This window comes from Malaya genurostris, chromosome 1, assembly GCF_030247185.1.
Source record: "Malaya genurostris strain Urasoe2022 chromosome 1, Malgen_1.1, whole genome shotgun sequence".
In the NCBI taxonomy this organism is placed as follows: Eukaryota; Metazoa; Arthropoda; class Insecta; order Diptera; family Culicidae; genus Malaya; species Malaya genurostris.
In genome coordinates, this window is record NC_080570.1 from 149,793,394 (window position 1) to 149,814,640 (window position 21,247).

At 39.2% G+C, this 21,247-nt stretch overlaps 1 protein-coding gene across 1 annotated transcript in view; it reads left to right on the top strand.

The window, feature by feature from the left end:
- Positions 1 to 21,247, top strand: part of LOC131426183 (disintegrin and metalloproteinase domain-containing protein 33) — a 1,149,595-nt gene that overhangs the window by 176,007 nt on the left and 952,341 nt on the right. The window lies entirely within an intron of this gene.

A 21,247-nucleotide genomic window follows, 5' to 3' on the forward strand; every position in this document is an offset into this window, starting at 1 on the left:
TTCAAATGAGAAAATAACCTGAGAAAAAAAAACATTCTATCAAAATTTTTTTATGGCACATTAGCAACAAAATTTTCGATTTAGCAAGCGATTTTAAGCTGCGGACAGAAGCTCAAAATTTCGATTCAAAAGGGAAAATAACCTGAGAAAAAAAAACATTTTACCAAAGTACCCGCAATGGTTGAATATTGTTAGCTCAATTTTTTATGGCATATTCGCAAGAAAATTTTCGATTTAGCAAGCGATTTGAAGCTGCAGACAACAGCTTAAAATTTCGTTTCAAATGAGAAAATAACCTGGAAAAAATCATTATCTAATTAAAAATAGCTAGCTCAATTTTGCATGACACATTCGCAAGAAAATTTCAGATTTAGCAAGTGATTTGAAGCTGCGGACAACAGCTCAAAATTTCGTTTCAAATGAGAGAATAACCTGAGAAAAAAAACATTTTACGAAAGTCCCCGTAAAGTTATGGTTAAATATAGTTAGCTCAATTTTTTATGACATATTCGCAAGAAAATTTTGGATTTAGCAAGTGATTTGAAGCTGCGGACAACAGCTCAAAATTTCGTTTAAAATGAGAAAATATCCTGAAAAGAAAACATTTTACCAAAGTCCCCGTAAAGTTATGGCTAAATATAGTTAGCTCAATTTTTTATGACATATTTGCAAGAAAATTCCAGATTTAGCAAGCGATCCGAAGCTGCGGACAACAGCTTAAAATCTCATTATAAATTAGAAAATAACCTGGAAAAAATCAATTTACCTTGGCCCTGTAAATTTCTGGTTAAAAATAGCTAGCTCAATTTTGCATGACACATTCGCAAGAAAATTCCAGATTTAGCAAGCGATTGGAAGCTGCGGACAACAGAAACACTCAAAAATGACTTTTTTTACACAGGTTTTCTGTTTTAATGATTTTATATCGATTTTGCAATTTTTGATCATGTTTTTTTCTTGGGAAAAATTTTCAAATCGAACGTTTCTTTTTTTTGCACAATTCTTTTATATCACATAATCGATTCTCATGCAACCTTTTATACGAGTTACTAAGCACAATTTGAAGAAAGAGCCAATAACAATACACTCTCTTCTTGGAAAAACAGGTTTTTTTTTTTCATGAAATACAGAACTGTTTTATCAAGATTTTTTTTATTAGTACAAAAATCACCTATTTTATTTTAAATTCAAGTTTCGACTTCGGCTCATCAGTGCTTTAAACAGTTTAAACTGAAATCCACCGTGTCCACCTAGCAAGTTTCAATTTAAATAACTTTTTACAAGCCTGAAGTTAGAATCATTTTCAAAAATTCGTTTGAGTAGCAAGACTCCTATTATTCGACGTAGTCGACATCATTCTGATTCTGCATTACACCACGAATCTATTTTATCATCGCATGTCAAGTCAAAATACATATTTTTGACACACAAATGCGTCAGTTACGAATTAGGAATTGAAATGAAATTCGAATATGGCAAGCAATTTGAAGATACAGACGGAAAACCCCGAAGTTTTTGTTGCAAATGAGAAATCTCAAAGCTGAATAGCAAGTCATCAGACTTCACATAGCCTACTTTTGGTCGTAACATTCTAATATTTCCGATGGAACGATAGAAGCTTCCATTGTGATTATTGGAAACGGAAGCAATCGTTTTGAATTAAAATGAAGGAAAACCATCTTTGCAACTAAACCCCGCAGTTGAATGTGCCGTTTAAATCTCACAAGTATGCAAATAAAATTGTCACCCATTGATCCAATTGTGTCATGTTCTTCCGATTCTGAGCACTGGCAAATTGAGATGTCAGAATTGCAGTTTTTTTTCTTCTTCTCCTATCTCCGCGACATGTTTCAATGTCATCCCATTCTTGTTTCCCTTCACTCGTGCAGTGATTCATCATCATCATCATCATCACGGAGACGTCGACGCGACAAAAGTGGACCGGTTCGCGGTGTGTTTTTGTTTCTCGAGTGCTGCTCAGCGAATGCGATTGAAGACCGAAGGCACTGGTGGTGGTGGTGGAAAGCAGTTTGCTTTTCTTCTCTCAACGTTTCGAGTGTCCTTCAGGGCAGGACAGAATGTGCAAAATCGGCAGTTGTCCGTGTAAGCGCACCGGTATGGCCCGAGAAGCGTGAAATCTTTCACTCTCATATTACCGAAGAAGAAGAAGAAGCAGAAGAAGGTTGGCTCTTGCCCACCGACCAACCGACGGACCGATCGGCATCATCGTCACCGCGGCTGTCAAGCTGATGGCGAAAAGCGATTGTTTGTCATCTTGGGTGGCATGTAACTCCTATTCTGTAACAGGGTCGATATTGATGTTGTTAAGGACGATGATGGTGATGGTGGTGGTGATGATGATGAAGGTTAAAATAGCGCCAATGTTTTAGAAGGACCCCGTATGCTTGGGATCAGGATGTGTCACTTCTCCGGAACACTGGATGAATGTGGGATCTACGCGGCACGAGGGCAAACTTAGGAACGAGAATACTAGAAGAAGAAGGATTTGTTCCTTTGCGGGAATGCTAAGATGTATTTTCCAATTTCTGGGAAAACTTTTCCCGTCACTCTGTAAAGCAACGTGAAAATTGTGTGTTCTGTTCTTGAAAAGTGGTTTACAGCGTTTTTTTTTCCGGCAAGATAGGACAGCGGCGACAATGGCACGTTCCGTAGCTGGTGACAGTACTCTGGTTCGAGCATTGGATGTTCCACCGACTGACAAACTACAGAGACTGTAGCACCTTTCCGGCGTAGGAAATCATTACCTTTCACCCAGTAAATTTAAAACCAATTCCAACCATTCCGAATGAGCATCTCTGGAATGTCCATCAGTGCTGTCAATTGAGATCTTCATTATGGCGACTGATTACTGTATTGTGTTGTGCCAAACAAGCGCCTGAAGTAGACAATTCAGGAATTCCGATTGAAAATCGATTTCCTAATCGCATTACATGCCGAGATTTTTAGCTTCCGGACGGAGCGAATTTATGTTCCGTGATTTGCGATGTCTGCTCGCAGTGATATTGACAGAGAAACTCGATTTACGTGAAATCTGGCAACACTGCTTGGATTTTGTAGCGCTTCCCGTTGGCAATGTTTTGACACGGGAGCTCTCCTCGTTTCGAATGGTAAAAGTTTTATTCTGAATCATTACTCATCCGAAAAAAAGGAATCGAGTTTTGGAGAGAGAGTGTTTCCAAACATTTCCTTGAGCGGAAAACTATTGTTCGGGAGGATCACAACGAGCGTCATAGTTGACAACTGCGTATCGAGAAGTCTGTCAAACCAAAAGGTTCCAACTGTAAACGAGATTCTCTCTTTGTTCACTTTCTCGTTCGATGATTACGAAGCCATTGTTTTAAGTTTTCTTCTATGGTTCCAATAGAAATCAAAAGCTGGTGAAAAAAAAACAGGACAGATTATTTGCCGTTGGTTTAATCCAAGGCGCATTGTTTAATTCATTTAATTGTTCTTTATTAGTCATTTTAAAACGAATTACAGTTACTGAATTAGGTTGCATGAAGAAACTACGAACTTTTGAGTTTACTCCAGCCAATAGGGTTTATTTGGTTTATTTTGGGAGTAGGGAAAATCCCGATGGAGATGAAATTTGGCGATCTCTCTCTCCAGCAGGCATAAAGCCTCCTCATCTTTAGTATCAACAGATTACACACGGAAAGACCGAAATCAGCATTTTGGCGAAAAAATTAGTTGATTTTCTGATTTTAGTTCGTTATTTTTTGAGACAACTAAAAAAATCTTACTTTTGGTAATTTAGATTTTCTAATTCTAGTTCCCTTAATAATAATAAAATATTTGTTGAAATGGCTATTTTTTTAGTTGAATTCACCAATTAAACGTGCTGTCATTTCTTAGCTAAGGCACACTTCATATCCATTCAACTAATTTTTTAGTTGAATTAGAAAAATAAAACGTTGTTTTCAACCAACATAAATGGTTGAATTGGTTTCTGCAATTTGCAGCTATATGGCGCTCTGTCACCGAAAAAACGTTAACACCGTAATGACTACTAGCCACTAGATGGCACACTACTACCGAAAAAATTTCAGTCGCGAGTATCTTTTCTATATTGGCAGGTATAAATACGATGTTGTATTGGAGAAAAAGAAACATAAACTTCTTTTTGAAAATTTTACTTCTAAATCGCTGTTTTCTTCATTCGACTTCGCGAAATCGACTCTCTCACTGAAAACTTTGAGCACTCGGAAAACAAAAACCGAATACAAGTAGTACACCGGACGGCGTAGCCCGGAATGCTAGAAGATACAAAAAACATCATTTGACGTGTACAATTAGAGTGCAACATTCGAAACTCACTTCACTGTTCCGCATAAAAACATTATTACCCACAATCGCCTAAAATGCGCACAAATTCTGAACAAATACACTTTTCACTAACAGTTTACGTCATTTTCACATATCGGTTTAGAAATTTATATATGGCTATATCGTAGCACATGTGAAAAACATCTAAACAATTTGCAAGCAGTTTCAACAAGACTGTCCCTTTTAGCTTTTTATTGGATTGTTTTGCTTTGACACTTCTCATGAGTTTTTGGCTAATAAACTTGTTGATAAAACCAATTTCATTTTTGTTTTCTTTGTGCTGCCCTTCAGTAATGACAGTGTTAGATAAATAGAAACAAATTTTCTGAATTTAAAAACAAAATTAGTTGTCAATGAGAATTTCGTGTTGGATTGAAATATTGCTGGTTTATGTCCAGGATGTTCGCCAACTAAACACATTCTCTAAAAATAAGAGTTTTTTCAGCAAAGTAAATTCTCAATTTTAACTAATTTTGTAGTTATTTTGGCAATTCTGTTCTTAAAATCAACTAAATCAAAAACAGTAATACGAATTAGGCGCAGAACTAATTTCGGTCGTTCCGTGCAATGATCCAACAGATACAATAAGGCTAAACTAAACCCGTAACCCTATATCTAGTTGATGACACCAAGCATTACAGGGCAGCAATAGTGTTCTAGCTTAAACGACCAGAGAGAGAGAGAAGAGAAAAATGGATAGGTAAAACGATGATAAAGATACGTGGAGGGGGCAGAAAGTAAGCGTGGGCGAGCAACGGGGTTAGATTCGGCATGTAGATCTAATTTATAGAACGTTTAAGCTTGTACACGCTAAATTTTACTCAAGTTTTTACACAAACACAGTGTACAAGTTTGAACATCGTGTTTTGAACTTGTGTGCAAACCTGAGTACAAACATAACGTTCGTATCTCAGTGTGCCCTTTAAGGCAGTGTGTTGGAGCTTCGCTGCAAAACTATTTCAAAGAAAATTTCAGAACATATTATTCGAGTGAAATAAGAAACAAAGAGAAGTAACGTAAATCTATTAAATAACCACGTAGCACTGTAATGATACCGTTCTCTTATTACTCATGTTCTCACATATAACACATGGGCTTTGATTGTTCGGACAGCGGACAGCAACTGGTGAGCCTCGTCCAAAGCGCCCGAAAGAACAAAAATCGGGTGGAATGATTATGGCATCGGTATTTTCCGATGTGCGTGGTGTAATATTAGTCGATTATCTTGAGAAAGGAAATACCATTAACAGTGAATATTATATAATGTTATTGGAGCGTTTGAAAGCTGAAACCGCAAAGAAACGACCGTATATGCCAAAGAGAAAAAAAAAATGTTCCATCAAGACAACGCACCGTCAATCAAAACAATGGCAAAACTACATGAATTGAACTTCGAATCGCTCCCACATCCACCGTATTCGCCAGATTTGGCTCCCAGTGACCACTGGCTGTTGGCAGAACTGAAAAATAATGCTCGCCGGTAAGAAATTTCGCCCGAATGAAGAGGTTATCGCTGGAACTGAGGCAAAAGATAAATCGTTCTGCAAAAGCGGTTTTGAAATGTTAGAGCGGTGCTGGAATGATTGCGTTGCTTTTGATGGAGATTACGTTGATGAATAAAATTAATTTTGAACCAAAGAAATCGTGTTCCCTTTGTAAGGCCCGGGACATTCCAGCCCATGTGTTATTGCTACGGAATTCGTTGATTCTTGAGACCAACAAATTTACTCAGGCCACAACATATAAGACCTAAAAATTGAAATAATTTAGAAATCAGTTTTGAAGAGTTCTTAGATTTGAGTCTCCATTCACATATTGGGAGTACAAATTAGTTCGATCCGTTTTCAAAAGACGGCTCTGGATGTTACGAATATTGAACGGTAACAGCTGATGTCGATAGTTTCAAGAGATTAGACATCTCTCATTAATGTTCAGCTAATGTTGCATCTAATTTTCTTTACTAAACCTTTCACTGTTTGTGTGCAGTGGTGATGAAGGGTTTCGAAATCTTACCGCAGCTACAAATTGCTTGCCAGACCATAGCTTTCTTACCAAATTTTTCGACTTCAATCGATATCTCGGATTGGTTCAACACTTGCCCTTCTCGCACCGTATAATATTATGGTCCCGGCAAGGATTTGTAATCGAGTTTCACGTAGGTTTCGTCGTCCATGATTATGCCGTTCAAATTTCCAGCAAGAATTGTATTGTACAGCTTTCGAACCCTCGGCCTGATCGATGCTTCTTGTTTCGGACTACGTTTTGGTTGTTTCTGCTTCTTATAGGTTCGAAGATTCAAACGTTCTTTAGCACGAAGAACATTTGACCACTTTTTCTGCCACATCCCGAACTGAAACCTCCTTCTTTTGCTCGAACGCCTTCAGTATACGTTTATCCAACTGAGGGTTAGCAGGACCTTTTTTTCAACCCGTTTTCGGTTTATCCTCAAAGGTGTTATCCTCACCGAACTTCCTGATTGCATTTCGCACGGCTGTTTCACTTACTCCTACCATTTTTGCTATCTTTCTCAGTGACAGTCCGCGTTATGTGCACCATTTGTACACAATTTTTCGACGTTGTTCTGCTGAAAGTCTCCGCATTTCGAAACAAACTAATGAAAACGAATAAACAACTGCACAAGTGGTTAGAGAAGATTGTAAACAACAGGACGCAGGCATAAAAATTGACAGATTCTGAACCATTGCGAAATGGCAGCGGTTTTTGGTTGCGTCCATACTTTCTGGGACAGTCTTTATGCTGCAATTGATGCGTTTGAGCCGTGCATTACGAGAAGAATGGTCGGAATACAAGTAAAGATATGATAAAGTTATTCTCCTGCATGACAACGCTCGGCCTCATGTCGCAATAGTCGCAAAAAAATATTTTGAAACGATCAAATGGGACATTTTGCCGCACCCGCCGTATTCGCCTGACATTGCTCTTTCTGATAACTGGTTGTTCCGACGTTTACTTCTCTCGCTGAATTCGGGGATTGGTTTCAAACTTGGATCATCTCAAATGACGAGACATTTTTTCGAGAAGGAATTCCAAAATTGCCCGAACGATGGAAAAAAAGTCGTAACTAGCGATGGACGATGAGCATGAACTTAGCGAGGCACCTCCCGCCGATGATAACGCAAATAGGTGAATAATTTGTTGCTTATTAGTTACGGCATTTTTGAATTTGTTGCTCAATTTTTTGTTATTTTTTAGTATTTCGCTAAGTTCATATGAAGTTAGCGAAGTCCTTCTCCCAAACATGCTTCAAAACTAATCGAAACCCAGTGAATAATTTGTTGCCAATTTGTTGCTGATTAGTTACGGTAATTTTGAATTTATTGCCCAATCTTTTATTAACTTTTTTGAGTACTTCGCTAAGTCCATATGAAGTTAGCGAAACCCCCCTTTCAGAAATGGTTCAAAACAAATCGAAGCCTAGTGAATAATTTGTTACTAATTAGTTACGGTAATTTCGAATTTGTTGCTCAATCTTTTATATATTTTTGCGTACTTCGTTAAGTTCATATGAAGATAGCGAAGCCTTCCTTCCAAATATGCTTCAAATTGCTGTTGCTAATTTGTTGCTAATTAGTTACGGTAGCTTTAAATTCGTTGCTAAACTTTTCGTTATATTTTTGAGTACTTCGCTAAGTTCATATGAAGTTAGCGAAGCACCTCTCAAATCGAAACCCAGTGAATAATTTGTTGCTAAATAGTTACAGTAGCTTTAAATTCGTTGCTCAATCTTTTTGTTATATTTTTGAGTATTTCCCTAAGTTCATATGAAGTTAGCAAAGCCCCTCTCATATCGCAACCCAGTGATTAAATTGAGTAACAAATTCAAAATTACCGTAACTAATTTGTAACAAATTAGCAACAGAAATTTGAAGCATATTTGGAAAGGGGGCTTCGTTATCTTCATATGAAAGTAACGAAGTACTCAAAACATATATAAAAGATTGAACAACAAATTCGAAATTACCATAACTTTTTAGTAACAAATTGTTCACTAGGCTTCGATTTGTTTTGAACCATATTTTGAAGGAGGGCGTCGCTAACTTTATATGAACTTAGCGAAGTACTGAAAAAAAAAAAAAAAAAATGACAAAAAATTGAGTAACAAATTCAAAATTACCGTAACTAATTAGCAACAAATTATTCACCTATTTGCGTTATCATCGGCGAGAGGTGCCTCGCTAAGTTCATGCTCATCGATGGACGATATTTGGATTAATCTTTAATTCTATTTATTTTCAAATAAATGCAATTTTTTACCCCAGAAAATGGACCTAAATTATTTTGCACTCCCAATAACTGTTCGAAATTTTCATCATTCGTGATGATGAAATTCCGGATTGAAGTACATTTCTACCATTATTTCTGACAGTTTTGTAACCGGCATTCGGTTACCGATATAGCCGAGCTTGGGTCGTATAGATTGGCCCTAACATGACCCACGATTTAGAATAGTTTTAAGCACAATTCAGATTTTCTTACGTTACCTACCTATCAGTTTTCTAAATGACAATATGAGCTCAGTAATTTAAGAACCAAAAATTGGATCCGAATGAAGTTCAGCAATTTTTTATGCGACCAGCAGATCATTGATTTGAATCTAAGTGTGTGAAAATCGGTCACGCCTTGGGATCAAACAATATATCACTCAAATCATTGAAAACTCTAGAGTAGTGCCTCGGGCACAAATTCTATGTACAAACATATGCTCAAACTTAAGCTCATGCACTTGTGTACATATTTTGTGCAAAATGTTCAGGTTTGTAGCAAACCTAGGTACATGTCCGTACACGATTTCAAAGCGGTGCACATTTTCTTGAAGACTGGCAATCGTTCTAGCTGGTTTTGGTCCAAAATTTTCGAAATTGCTCTATAATTGTAGCTTGTTGTTTATATTGAGAGAGTTCTCTCTTCACGAGAGTCCAATACCGCTCGATAAGCCGCAACTCCGGGCAGCCTCTTTCGGTACAACATGGACTCCATTCGATTTTCTACCATTTCAAAACATCTTTGGCGCAGTGACAATATGCCAAATCAGACCAGAATGGCAAGGGAGCGTAACGGCGGCGTAGGAATGGTAACAATCGCTTCTTTAGGTATTCTTCTCGGTCTATTTCCTTGTTTACCGTTCCGGTAGTGCTGAAGCTTTGGCTTGCTCGACCACAGCTGCATATTGCTTGCCAAACCAAATGTTTTTTTTTTTTTGCAAAGTTTGATCTTTTTCTTCGTCCTGACATGCATTTCTAAACCGTTCCGTTGCTTGGCAGTATGAAAAGACATGCTTAAAGTCTTGCAGCACATAAGTTTCATCGTCTATCTGGCAAACTTTGTCGAATATTCGCGAAAGAACTTGCGAGCCCGGGTTTGAGCCATCACATTCTATTTATCATTAGGATTCAGTACAGTTTTCACAGTTTGAACCAACTTCATACCTAGCCGTTGCTTAAAAGTATGCATGAAAGTTGGAGCCATTTTTATTTTTCTTGCCACAGTACGTATCGAAAGATCTGTGGTTTCATTGTATTGTATATTTGTTTCACCTTCGCGTTCGTCTGGTGGTTCCTACAATTCAAGACTATAGGAAAACTAAAAGTACGACTGAAGCGAACGTTAAAAAGTAGTCTAAATACTGAAACATAGATGGCGTATCAAAAAACTGTACGTCTTATTGAAGAATTTTCTCCCAATCAAATACTCTTCATTATTGGCACGGTTAGCAATTTTACATCGGATGCGCCAAAGGTCATAGTTTAAACCCTCACTGCTATCGAGTAGATGAACCACAAAGTTTCCAGTTCTATCTGGATTCCATTTACCAAATGGCCCGACAGCCACATCCGAGAAAAGTTTGCTGGCTGACGATAATAACTTTTCCGTTTTGTCATACATCAAAGAAGATCGGAAAAACAAAAAATGGTTCTGGTTTCAATTTAGATCCGATCGGTATCATCAAATTGAAACAATAGCTAGCCCCCGTTCTGCCACCCTCCCCCAGTACGGCAGATATCACTCAGCGTTGGAGCTTTTTCTATAGAAGAATTAATGTTTCTCGCATTTTCCATTCTATTTCAGGTCAGTAATTCAAGTACGGCGAAACGGCACAAGCGAACGAGACGAGCCAATTAAAATGTCGCCAGGGAAAATGTCAAAAACGATAACATCATCACAGTGAGTAAGAGTCGCCGCACAGCGAAACGTTTCCTCCGGCACCCAGGACCAGACCAGACCAGCCCAGACCGCCCACGACCAATCATTAGAACGTCAATTAATTATTTCCCAATTATTATAATTCATTCACCCGTTGCTGCTGCTACCGTGGCAACACTCCCGCCTTTTTCCGGCGTTCACCTTCCGGCGGAGTCAATTTGTATGGAAATTTACTGACACACACGAAAAAAAAAGTGTGCGAAATGATAAGGCCCGTGTCATTCGTCACACGGTATTGTAATGGTAATAAGCTACCAACCCAGTTTGGTTGCACTTTTTTTTTTGCTCCTATATTGTTGTTGTTGTTGGCCAGGATTTTCGGGCATCTGACGGGCGTGAAGTGTGATGATGATGGTGGCTTGTAGATTATTTGCCACCGTGTTGTCGAGAGTACATTGTTGTAGTAGGAAACGAAACGAGCGAACAGAAAAGAAAAATAAACCTCAGTACTTCATTACGGTTGCATACAAATGATCAACATACGAACACCTTCGCCGCCGACGCCGCCAGCAGCCCAATTACACAACAATTTGGGACCGGATTGAAGCAACTTTTATTCCCGTCACGTCACAGTCGAGCATCACATATGATGCAAGGAAAACTTCCGGGTAGATATCGGATAGGGATAGGGGGAAGCGAACAAGCGGGAGATGCGCCACGGTGTGGAAATTCTCATTCGAAAATTTTGTCTGTCCCGAAAATTTGAATTATACAAACTTTTATTAGGGTCTGTGTTTATCTTCCCTGTATTGCTTTACTTGAACAAATAAATAACCAGTAGATAATGGTGACATTTGTGACTATTATCTAAATGGTATTAGACTTCAACTGGCAGGCCGAACGTTGTCGTGATTTAATTTGACGGACTTAAGGTTTCTTATTCTAACCGATTTTTTGCCTAACTACCAGCAACCACTAGTCGAATAGTAAAAATGAACCCGAAGGGCAACGCCCCATATACCATTTAACTCAGTTCGTCATGCTGAGCAATGTCTGTGTGTGTATGTGTCTAATAATCTCACTAGGTTGTCTCGGAGTTAGCTTGGACTATTTAGATAAACTTAGGTTCAAATGAAAAGTTTTTATGGTTTCATACGGATTTGCTGAATTTCATTCGGATCTGACTTCCAATTCCGGAACTATAGGGTAAAGTATGTTGAAAATTTTATACCGTCCCACAGTGGGAAAAATCTATGAAAACCCGCAAGAATTCTGTAACTCATGAACTAATTGAGATAGATCAACAAACTAAAGCGTTTCTTATGTAAAAATGCAGTTTTGGGGTTTCCTATAACATTCGCTCTGTAACTCGATTAGAAGGACCCACACTGGCTGCACGAAACGTTTTGGTGACTATTTCACTCCAATTCCTCCATTTCATAAGATCCTTACTGTAAATCAGACTGAAATCTTGGTATAACTTCCTGCAAATTTGCTAAATCTAGCTTATTTTATGTAAAAAAGTCTGGCGAATCGAATGGAAGAACCTACACTGGCCACACGAAACGTTTTAATGACTATTTTACCCGATTTTCTCCATTTTATGGTATTTTATTGTAAATCGGTCTTAAATCATGGTATAACTTATTTGAAGTTTACTAAATCCAGCTTGTCTTATGTAAAAAAGTCATCAAAACGTTTCGTGCGGCAGGTGTAAGTTCTTTCATTCGGATCTACAGACTTTTTTACATAAGATAAGATAGATTTAGTAAACTTCCAATAAGTTATACCATGATTTGAGACCGATTTACAATAAAATACCATAAAATGGGGTAAAATAGTCATTAAAACGTTTCGTGCGACCAGTGTACACTCTTCCGTTCGATTCTCCAGATATTTTTACATAAAATCAAACCCTAAGACTGCTGACCATTTGGGGTAAAACGAGCCGGATGGCGATTCGTGCGGCCATTATAAATCATTCCATTGAATTTCTTGGATTTTTTTTACATAAGAAACACTCTTCTTTGTTGCCTTTTTCCATGGTTCCCGATTTTTTTGCGGGTTTCCTGCGTTTTTTTCCCACTGTGCGTCCGAATGAAATGTGAAAGTTTTGTATGGGACCATGAGAACATTCATATGTAGCAAAGTTTGCTAAAATCAGTCCCGCCATCTTTGAGAAAATTGAGGAAGTAATTTGAAATATGATTTTTTACACTAAGCACCCTGTAATTCTGAGACCGGAAGTCAGATCGAAATAAAATTCAGGAACTTTGTATGGTACAACTATCACCTTTAATTTGAATCTATGTTTGTGAGAATCGGTTCCACCGGCTCTGAGAAAAGAAAGTGTACTTATTTTCATTTTTTTGCACATATCACCCAGTAATTGCAGAACCGGAAGTGGGATTCGAATAAAAATCAGGAACTTTGTGTGGGGCTGCAAGACGCTTCATTTGAATCTATGTTCTTGAAAATCGGTTCAGCCGTCTCCGAGAAAAGTGAGTGCCAAAAAATGTTACGCTCACACATAATGACATTTTGTGTACTCGACGAATCGAGTCGAATGGTATATGACAGTCGTCTCTCCGGGCCTCGGTTTAAAAGTCGGTTTTCACAGTGATTGCATATCCTTTCTATATGAGAAAAGCAAAACTCAAAGACAAATTTCAGCCATTTTCAAAAATTTTATCCAATTTACCTCCAAGCTCGTTCATTTGAGTCGGATGCTAAACGTTTCATATTGAAAATGTGGGAATTTGTCCGTTCCAAAAACGGAAGTATCATTGGGCTTGCAACAAAACAGTCATTCCCTGCGACATTGTTGTGCAACCGAATGGTTGGAAAACGGATGCCGTACGAGTTAAATCCGAGGCAATGTTTCTCGATCAGCAAGATGTTGCTACGCCATAAATTTGAATTGTATTTACCTAACTGATATTGAATGAAATGGATTTATTATGGTAATTTTAAACGCGGGAAAAAACATACCTATCGAGGATAACCAGAAAAAATCGCCGGAATGACAAACCGTGTTGAACACTACGAACAGCTTCCGAATGGTATATTCATCAAAAGCCTACTGTTCCGAACGTAACTAGTTCGTTTGTATATGTTGGGGAATAGGTAAGAATACGAGACAACGAGGTACGGATCCGTAACTTTTCATCACGACAACGTTCGGCCACATGTTGAGGCTACGATTCAGTGAATTGTACCTCACTAACTTTTCATATCTTGGCTCCCAATAAAAATAACGAGTGTATCGATAAGTAGTTAGCAACATTCAAACAGTTATTACTCTGAAATGGCTTAATTTTTCTGCAGCGTGTTCTGCGGTGACATGTTTGTTAACATGTCAATAACAGCTGCGCAATCGATTGGTTTCGGTACGGTTTGTCGTTTCAATGATGAGTCGAATTGATCCGGAAACGCGAAAGAAAATTCTGCACACTTGGTGCTCAGAAAGTGGTGTCACGTACAACGAAATTGCAAAACGGGTGAAAGTGCACCACACCAGTGTCAAAAATATTATCGAGAAGTTCGGTAAGACCCCCTTATCGAGAAGTTCGGTAAGACCCTTTGATTCAACGGATCAAAGTTCGGAACTCCCTGAAAACGTACAAGAAACAGAAGGTGCTGAAAAAGGCCCTGGTTCTGTTCAGGTACAAGTTCAGGCCAAAACAAGAGCGCGAAAACTGTATAACCGGATTCTACAGAATAAAGACGGATGCATCCTGATCGACGACGAAACCTACGCCAAGGAAGACTCTCGAGCGCTGACCGGACCGCAATATTATACGAAATCGGTGTACCAGGACCTGGACGACGCTGACACCACGGTGGCGATGGAAAAGTTTGGGCAGAAGGTGTTGATCTGGCAAGCAATTTGCACCTGTGGTTTGCGGTCGTCGCTTTTGTTTACGAAGGGCACAATTAACGCCAAGGTGTACGAGAAAGAATGTTTAAAGAAGAGAATGCTGCCACTGTACAAAAAGCATAAGGCTCCTTCTCTCTTCTGGTCGGATTTGGCTTCAGCCCACTACGCCAACTCCGTTCTACAGTGGTTTTCAAAAAATAATGTACAATGCGTGGAAAAGAACATCAACCCACTAAACTGCCCGGATCTTCGGCCAATTGAAAGGTATTGGGCAATTGTCAAGCGGCACTTTCGGAAGGTAGGTACAGTGTCCCAAAACATGCAGGAGTTAAAAAAAAAAATACTGGACAGCTGCCACCAGTCAAGTCACAAAAGTAACTGTGCAGAATTTGATGAAGAATGTCAAGTCCAAAGTGCGAGCGTTTCACAGAAACTAGGATTTTCTTCAATATAATCAGTGAAATGCATAAAAATGTAATTTTTCTACAATTTATAGAAAACAGATGTCAAAATATGTTTTTTTCGCTTTTTTTCAATAATCAATGTTGCTAACTACTTTTCGATACACTCCTTATATCTGCTTGTCGTGAAAATTTAAACATATTTGAACTACTTGTTATAGTTTAGAAATATTTGAATTTTGGATTGATTTATTAACTATACTGCTTTTTTTGCAAGAAAAAAATGAAAATGGACGACACACAAAAAAAAACGTGTAACTGGCCATTCCTGTTTATAATAAAGTCTCCAATTTTTGAGTTGATACACTGGACACTTACTTCTATACCCAATGAAATTTTGCGAATTTTATTCTTAGTTCTATCTTGAATTCATCTATTATGTTTGGCAGTTTTAATATTATAACTTTTTCCAAACACTTTTTTTACACTTATTACTTGTTCTGCAGTTGGACAGTTTCGAACCGAGTCTTGAATTGTATTACTATTATGTAGATTTAGTTTTTTGATAGTGATTTTCTTTATTTTTTAATGCAATGAAAATCTGTCTTATTTTACCTCTTGAGAGTAATTTAAGTAGAACCAATTAACGTTACTACGCCCCAGAACTCCTTTGAAAACTGAAAGCACCCGACACAAGCAACAACTTTGACACTATCCATTCTCTAAGTATCGGTTGAACATCGATACGGCATTCTACACTTCTCGCTTGTGTTGTCGACTGAACATGGATCTCATTTTCACAATTTGCGAGACGGGAAGGTAAGAGTAGCTTTTATTCTTCGCTTTTTTCAATTGGAATATTTGTTTTGTGGTGATTGATTTAGTTAAATTCTGGTGGAAACTTCTCAAGTCAATGGGTTGCCGATTTGTGACCTTTTTTTTATCTTTACATTTCGTCTTAGACTCATCAGCGCAGTAGCAGGTTATGTTGATTTGAAAATACCTTTACGTTTGCTTAGCGTTTTGTGTTGAACCACGAGGTAGCAGTGTTTCAACGTAAACTTCTCTGATGCACTGATGAGTCTAAGACGAAACGTGAAAAAAGGTCTCGTAAAAAAAAATGGAAAAAAATTTCTTTGGGACTTGAGATTTCCGAAATAAAACATAATTTTTGGTATCAAATGTCTTGGAATTGCCTGAAACGTCGAGCTCTAGTGTCATCTCGAAAAAAATTGTTAGAAGAAAAATGGACTCTCAAACGTATAGATACTTTGAGAACTTCGAAATCAAAAATTTTTCTGATGCTAAATGACTTCGAATTGTGGGAAACGTTGAGATCTAGTGTCATATAAAACTTTTTTTTTTTAAATCGACTTAGAAAATTTTTCAGATTTCCGACTTTAAAAAAATTTTTGGATGCCAAATGTCTTGGAATTATCTGAAACGTCGAGACCTAGTGTCATTTCGGAAAAAAAGTTCTGTAAAAATTCGACAAATTTTTAGATTTCTGAAATCGATATCGAAAAATCGATTCGAAATCGATTTCGAAAAGTCAACTATGAAAAATTTGGAGATTTCCGATATTAAAAAAAATTGTCTTGGAATTTTCTGAAAAATTGTCTTGGAATTTTCAGAAACGTCGAGATTTAGTGTCAAAACGAGAAAAAATTTTTTTTGAAAAAATCGTCTAAAAATCGGGTATAAAAATTTTGAAATCGAAATTAAAATTTTCGAATTTTTTTTTTTGATGCCAAATGTTTTAGAAATTTTCAAACTTTACCTGGCAGCTAAGTGATGCCGACCAAATCCCAGGGTGGCAAGTGACCGGGAAAACCGGGAAAAAGTCGGGAATTTGGTTTTACCTGGAAAAACCGGGAAAAAGTCGGGAATTTTAGTGCAAATCCGGGATAAAATTTACGAGTCCTAATCTTAGTAACGATTTTCAGCATCATGATTTTCCTGATACAACAAATAAAAAGATGAAGGCCATTTTGTGTTTGAACTAGGAATTCAGAACAAGTTTTGAAACTTCTTATTGTCCCACACAGGTTCAATGGAGCACATTCAGTGCTGAAAAAATTCGTTATCACAATGGTGACTCGAGCTTACATTGAGACAACACATATATCATCGTCCACCCAACGACGATTGTCGCTAATTGAATCATAACAAGTATCATGACTGCCGAACCCTTTCAGTATCATTGGAAATTGATTTCATGAAAATGTAAACAAAAGTTATCCCCCTATCACCCGGCGATGAGCCAGTGATAGACGACAATATTTGTCTCATTCGACATTCAGTTGAGCATCAACGGTATCATATTCATTCCTGAGAATCATCGTCAACCGGGTCGATTGGGCCCTTCCAATCATACGCAGTTCCCAGCGCCCTGGAGAATAAGTCTTTGTTTAATTTAATAAGTAAAATGTTTTCCAACGTATCTTTCCCAAGGCCAGTGCGTTGATTAGAGAGAACCAAGGCAAGGGCACTGAAAGACCGTTCAACAGAGACTTGGTTCGATGGTGTGGATAGTACAACCATTGCTACTGCATATATCTCTGGGTGCGTAGTCTTACGGCGCAACCAATGGTCCCACACGTTGTAGTTATGTTTTTGGCGTGGCTCTAGGTCCAAAGACTTAACTTGTTGAAGAAACCCGGTCTCGCAACCAAGATTCACGGATTCACCAAACATTTGCGTAAGATACTGATCAAAATCATCGGTAGACTCTGACGATTCTCTACTTGTACTAGCCGGTGTTTTACCCAGTTGGCAGATACGTTCCCATGTATCGACTATGTATTGCTGAATTTTATCTTTTTCCTCAGCCGTGAATATTTTAGAACCTCGATAGTTGAACCTTGGATCCAGGTATAATGCCATCTGAACCGCCTTCAATTGGCGCAAAATGTTCAATCTATTGTTCAACGACCGAAGTAAATGGGGACTGAAAGAGTTTTCGCGAACTTTCTGTACCTCACTCGTTGCCATCAGCCATGCCATATAGAAGTCAGATAACGACACGTGCTTCTCTTGCATTTGCTTTGTGCAGATGTACAACGGCTTAAACGTATCATAGTAATGCTCAATGAACGACCATTGATTGGAAAGGTCTAGTTCGGGAAAATTATCGGCCAACTGGTTAAAAAACCTTTTTTGGTGTACGAACGATTCCATCATTTTGAATATACCACCCCATCGTGTCCTACTCCAGACGGGTGGGTATGAAGCATCGTAGCTTTCAAACTCTGACCGGTACTTCACCAGCTTACATTTTCTAGCAACAGCAGTGATGGCTCGGATAGACTCATCGGATTTATCAACAACATCCAGTATTGCAAGCTGTAAGGTATGCACGGCACATCTCACAAGAGTAATCCTTTCGGACAGTTCATTGGCCAGTTCAGCAGTAACGTTTCGTTCACACTGTTTATCATCCTCTATCACATCCGACTCATCCAGCTCATCTATGTTCGTACCATCAGCCTGCTGCTCTGTAGGCATTACGTACGTATCATTGTTTAATTTTCTAACCGTTGCCACCATATTAGCCCCATTGTCGCATGTCACGGAAAATATGTTCTCAAGAGATAGCCCATAGTCGGCCAAAGTATCCATAACTTTTGATTTCAAGAACACCGCTGTTTGACTTTCTTTGATTTCGATCATACCAAGGGTACGAATGACCACCTGCTCGTCTAGGGCATACTGTACATTGATGCCTAAGATATGGCGATTGTGTCGGGCAGCAGAATCTATTTTCAAGCAGACGAGCTTGCCTTTCATCTCATCTATCAACATTTCTTTTAGACGACAGGCAGTCTTCGAGAGATGACATTTCATTGTGACACGGTTCAAAGTGCACCCAAGAGTCGTTGTAATCGGTTTCAGTAAGTCTTTGAAGCCTTCCCACTCGAAGCAGGAAATAGGAAGATGATGGAAGGTCGTCAGCTTAACTGCTGACGCAATTAGTAACTGCCGGTCAATAGCTATCAAACGCTTAGGAATTACTCTTTCCTTCTTCTCCATTGGATAGGCAATTGTAAGGAGATTGTTTGCACATGCACGTTCCGTATGTACGGTACGAAAGTGACGGATGAAGTTGCCAGGGGCAAATCTACTCTGGACGTATGGACATCCTGACGCGGGATCGATGTTGCAGATAGCTTTATCGCCCTGTCTTACTACCAATGACGACGCAATGTCCGTCAGTGACCGCTGCAGCTTATTGCGGTCTGCTCTTGTTGTAGGTGCCATCGTATAAACACCACACAAAATTTAGTCGTTAATGGTTTAACTCTAAATACGCTCCTCTATCTAAACACACACACTTGATAAATACTTCTTTGATCAATATTGAATTCGCACTATATCACTATAACCTTGTCTGAACCGGATTCGTTCGGAATACGATACGAAACCTGACAGACTCTCCCTCCTACGCCTCCGACAAGTGCCGGAAGCAACGGTGGTATCTCATTGTTGCCCGGGAGATAATATTTTACCCGAGCTCCCACCTATCTGGCAGTGGGCCACGGTAGTGCACCACTTCACCAGCGCTCATATAGCTATTCGCCTCTCTGTTCGTACCTGTCCCTCCAAACCGTAGTTAGCAATTCCAACAACCTACATATTTTCAGTTAGCTTTTCCAACAACCTATCCGATTTTTTTTTCTTAGCTAAGTCCAACACTTTTTTAGTTATTCCAACAACCGATTTAGTTCAGTCAACACCCGCATTTTTTTTCCAAAACCCAGCTGTTTCACATATGGTAGTGCCGTCCCCGCTCTGTCGAATGCAATTGACGTGAGCGTAGTACGCGGGATAGGTGATAAGTTACGAACGTAGGCGCAATGCCTATCCGTGCGGGATATGTGCCAGTTCGTACATGGGTAACATGCTGGAAGGCCGCAGCATGAGAGGCATACGCTTAGTAAACCGGGTTGACCGGTTGCAACTTGGTCACATTTGTATGGAACAAAAAATTTGTGCGCAGATTTTCCAAAACGGACTTCACGTCGTGAAAGTACGTCGCAAAACTACCAGAACGCACCATATGTCGTTACGTTCGTTTACCAAAGTAAGCCGTAACAACGATTTTAAATAATGCCTCTCGGTACGAACCATCACCATGGACACGTATATGGGCGGTCCGCTGTCTATGCCGCATCGATAGGCGTTAACGGTTAACACTGTATACATAACTACGGACGCGTATACGGGAGCGGTTCGCTGCATGTGCATCGCTGTTAGGCGTTAGCCATAGATACGTTTTCAACCAATCACCAATCTTAAACCACTCGTGCACTTAACAATTGTTACGACATGTACGACCCAGAACTTTATATCACTGGGTCGATGTGATCAACAGATGGAAACTTGGTCAAGTAACCCGGTTGCAAAAACTGGTATTAGTAATACCAGTTTTTGCAACCGGGTTACTTGACCAAGTTTCCATCTGTTGATCACATCGACCCAGTGATATAAAGTTCTGGGTCGTACATGTCGTAACAATTGTTAAGTGCACGAGTGGTTTAAGATTGGTGATTGGTTGAAAACGTATCTATGGCTAACGCCTAACAGCGATGCACATGCAGCGAACCGCTCCCGTATACGCGTCCGTAGTTATGTATACAGTGTTAACCGTTAACGCCTATCGATGCGGCATAGACAGCGGACCGCCCATATACGTGTCCATGGTGATGGTTCGTACCGAGAGGCATTATTTAAAATCGTTGTTACGGCTGTCGCACTATACCACTATATGGTATAGTGATATAGTGCGAAAAGTTTTACTGTCAGTAAAACTTTTCGCACTATATCACTATACCATATAGTGGTATAGTGCGACATTCTATGTCTCTTGCCAACTGATTCTACTCTGGTAATCGGTCCCGTGGATAGTACATGACCTAGTGGAGGTATCGTACTAGGACTGTATAGCACGTCTCGAACGACTTGATCGTTCGATGACGTGCTTATTTTTTTTAAGTTTTTTTCAAGTTTTTATTTACCATATATCACCATACTCGTCTAAGATGTTCCCATCAGTTTGCCATATGATGTGGCATGAATGGCCCTTGTAGTGGGATACATCCCCATACTCGTCTAAGATGTTCCCATCAGTTTGCCATATGATGTATCATGAATGGCCCTTGTAGTGGGATACATCCCCATACTTGCCTTAGACGTTCCCATCAGTTTGCCATATGATGTGGCATGAATGGCCCTTGTAGTGGGATACATCCCCATACTCGTCTAAGATGTTCCCATCAGTTTGCCATATGATGAACCATTAATGGCCCTTGTAGTGGGCATGTCAGCGAAACCGCCTTCTACGTTCCGGTCGGTCTGCCGCACGATGCGAGGCATAGTTGTCTCACTGACGGTACCGTAGTATACGGTTCCGCTGGTTGCGGTGGACCGACGCGTTAAAGTTATTACAAATCATGAT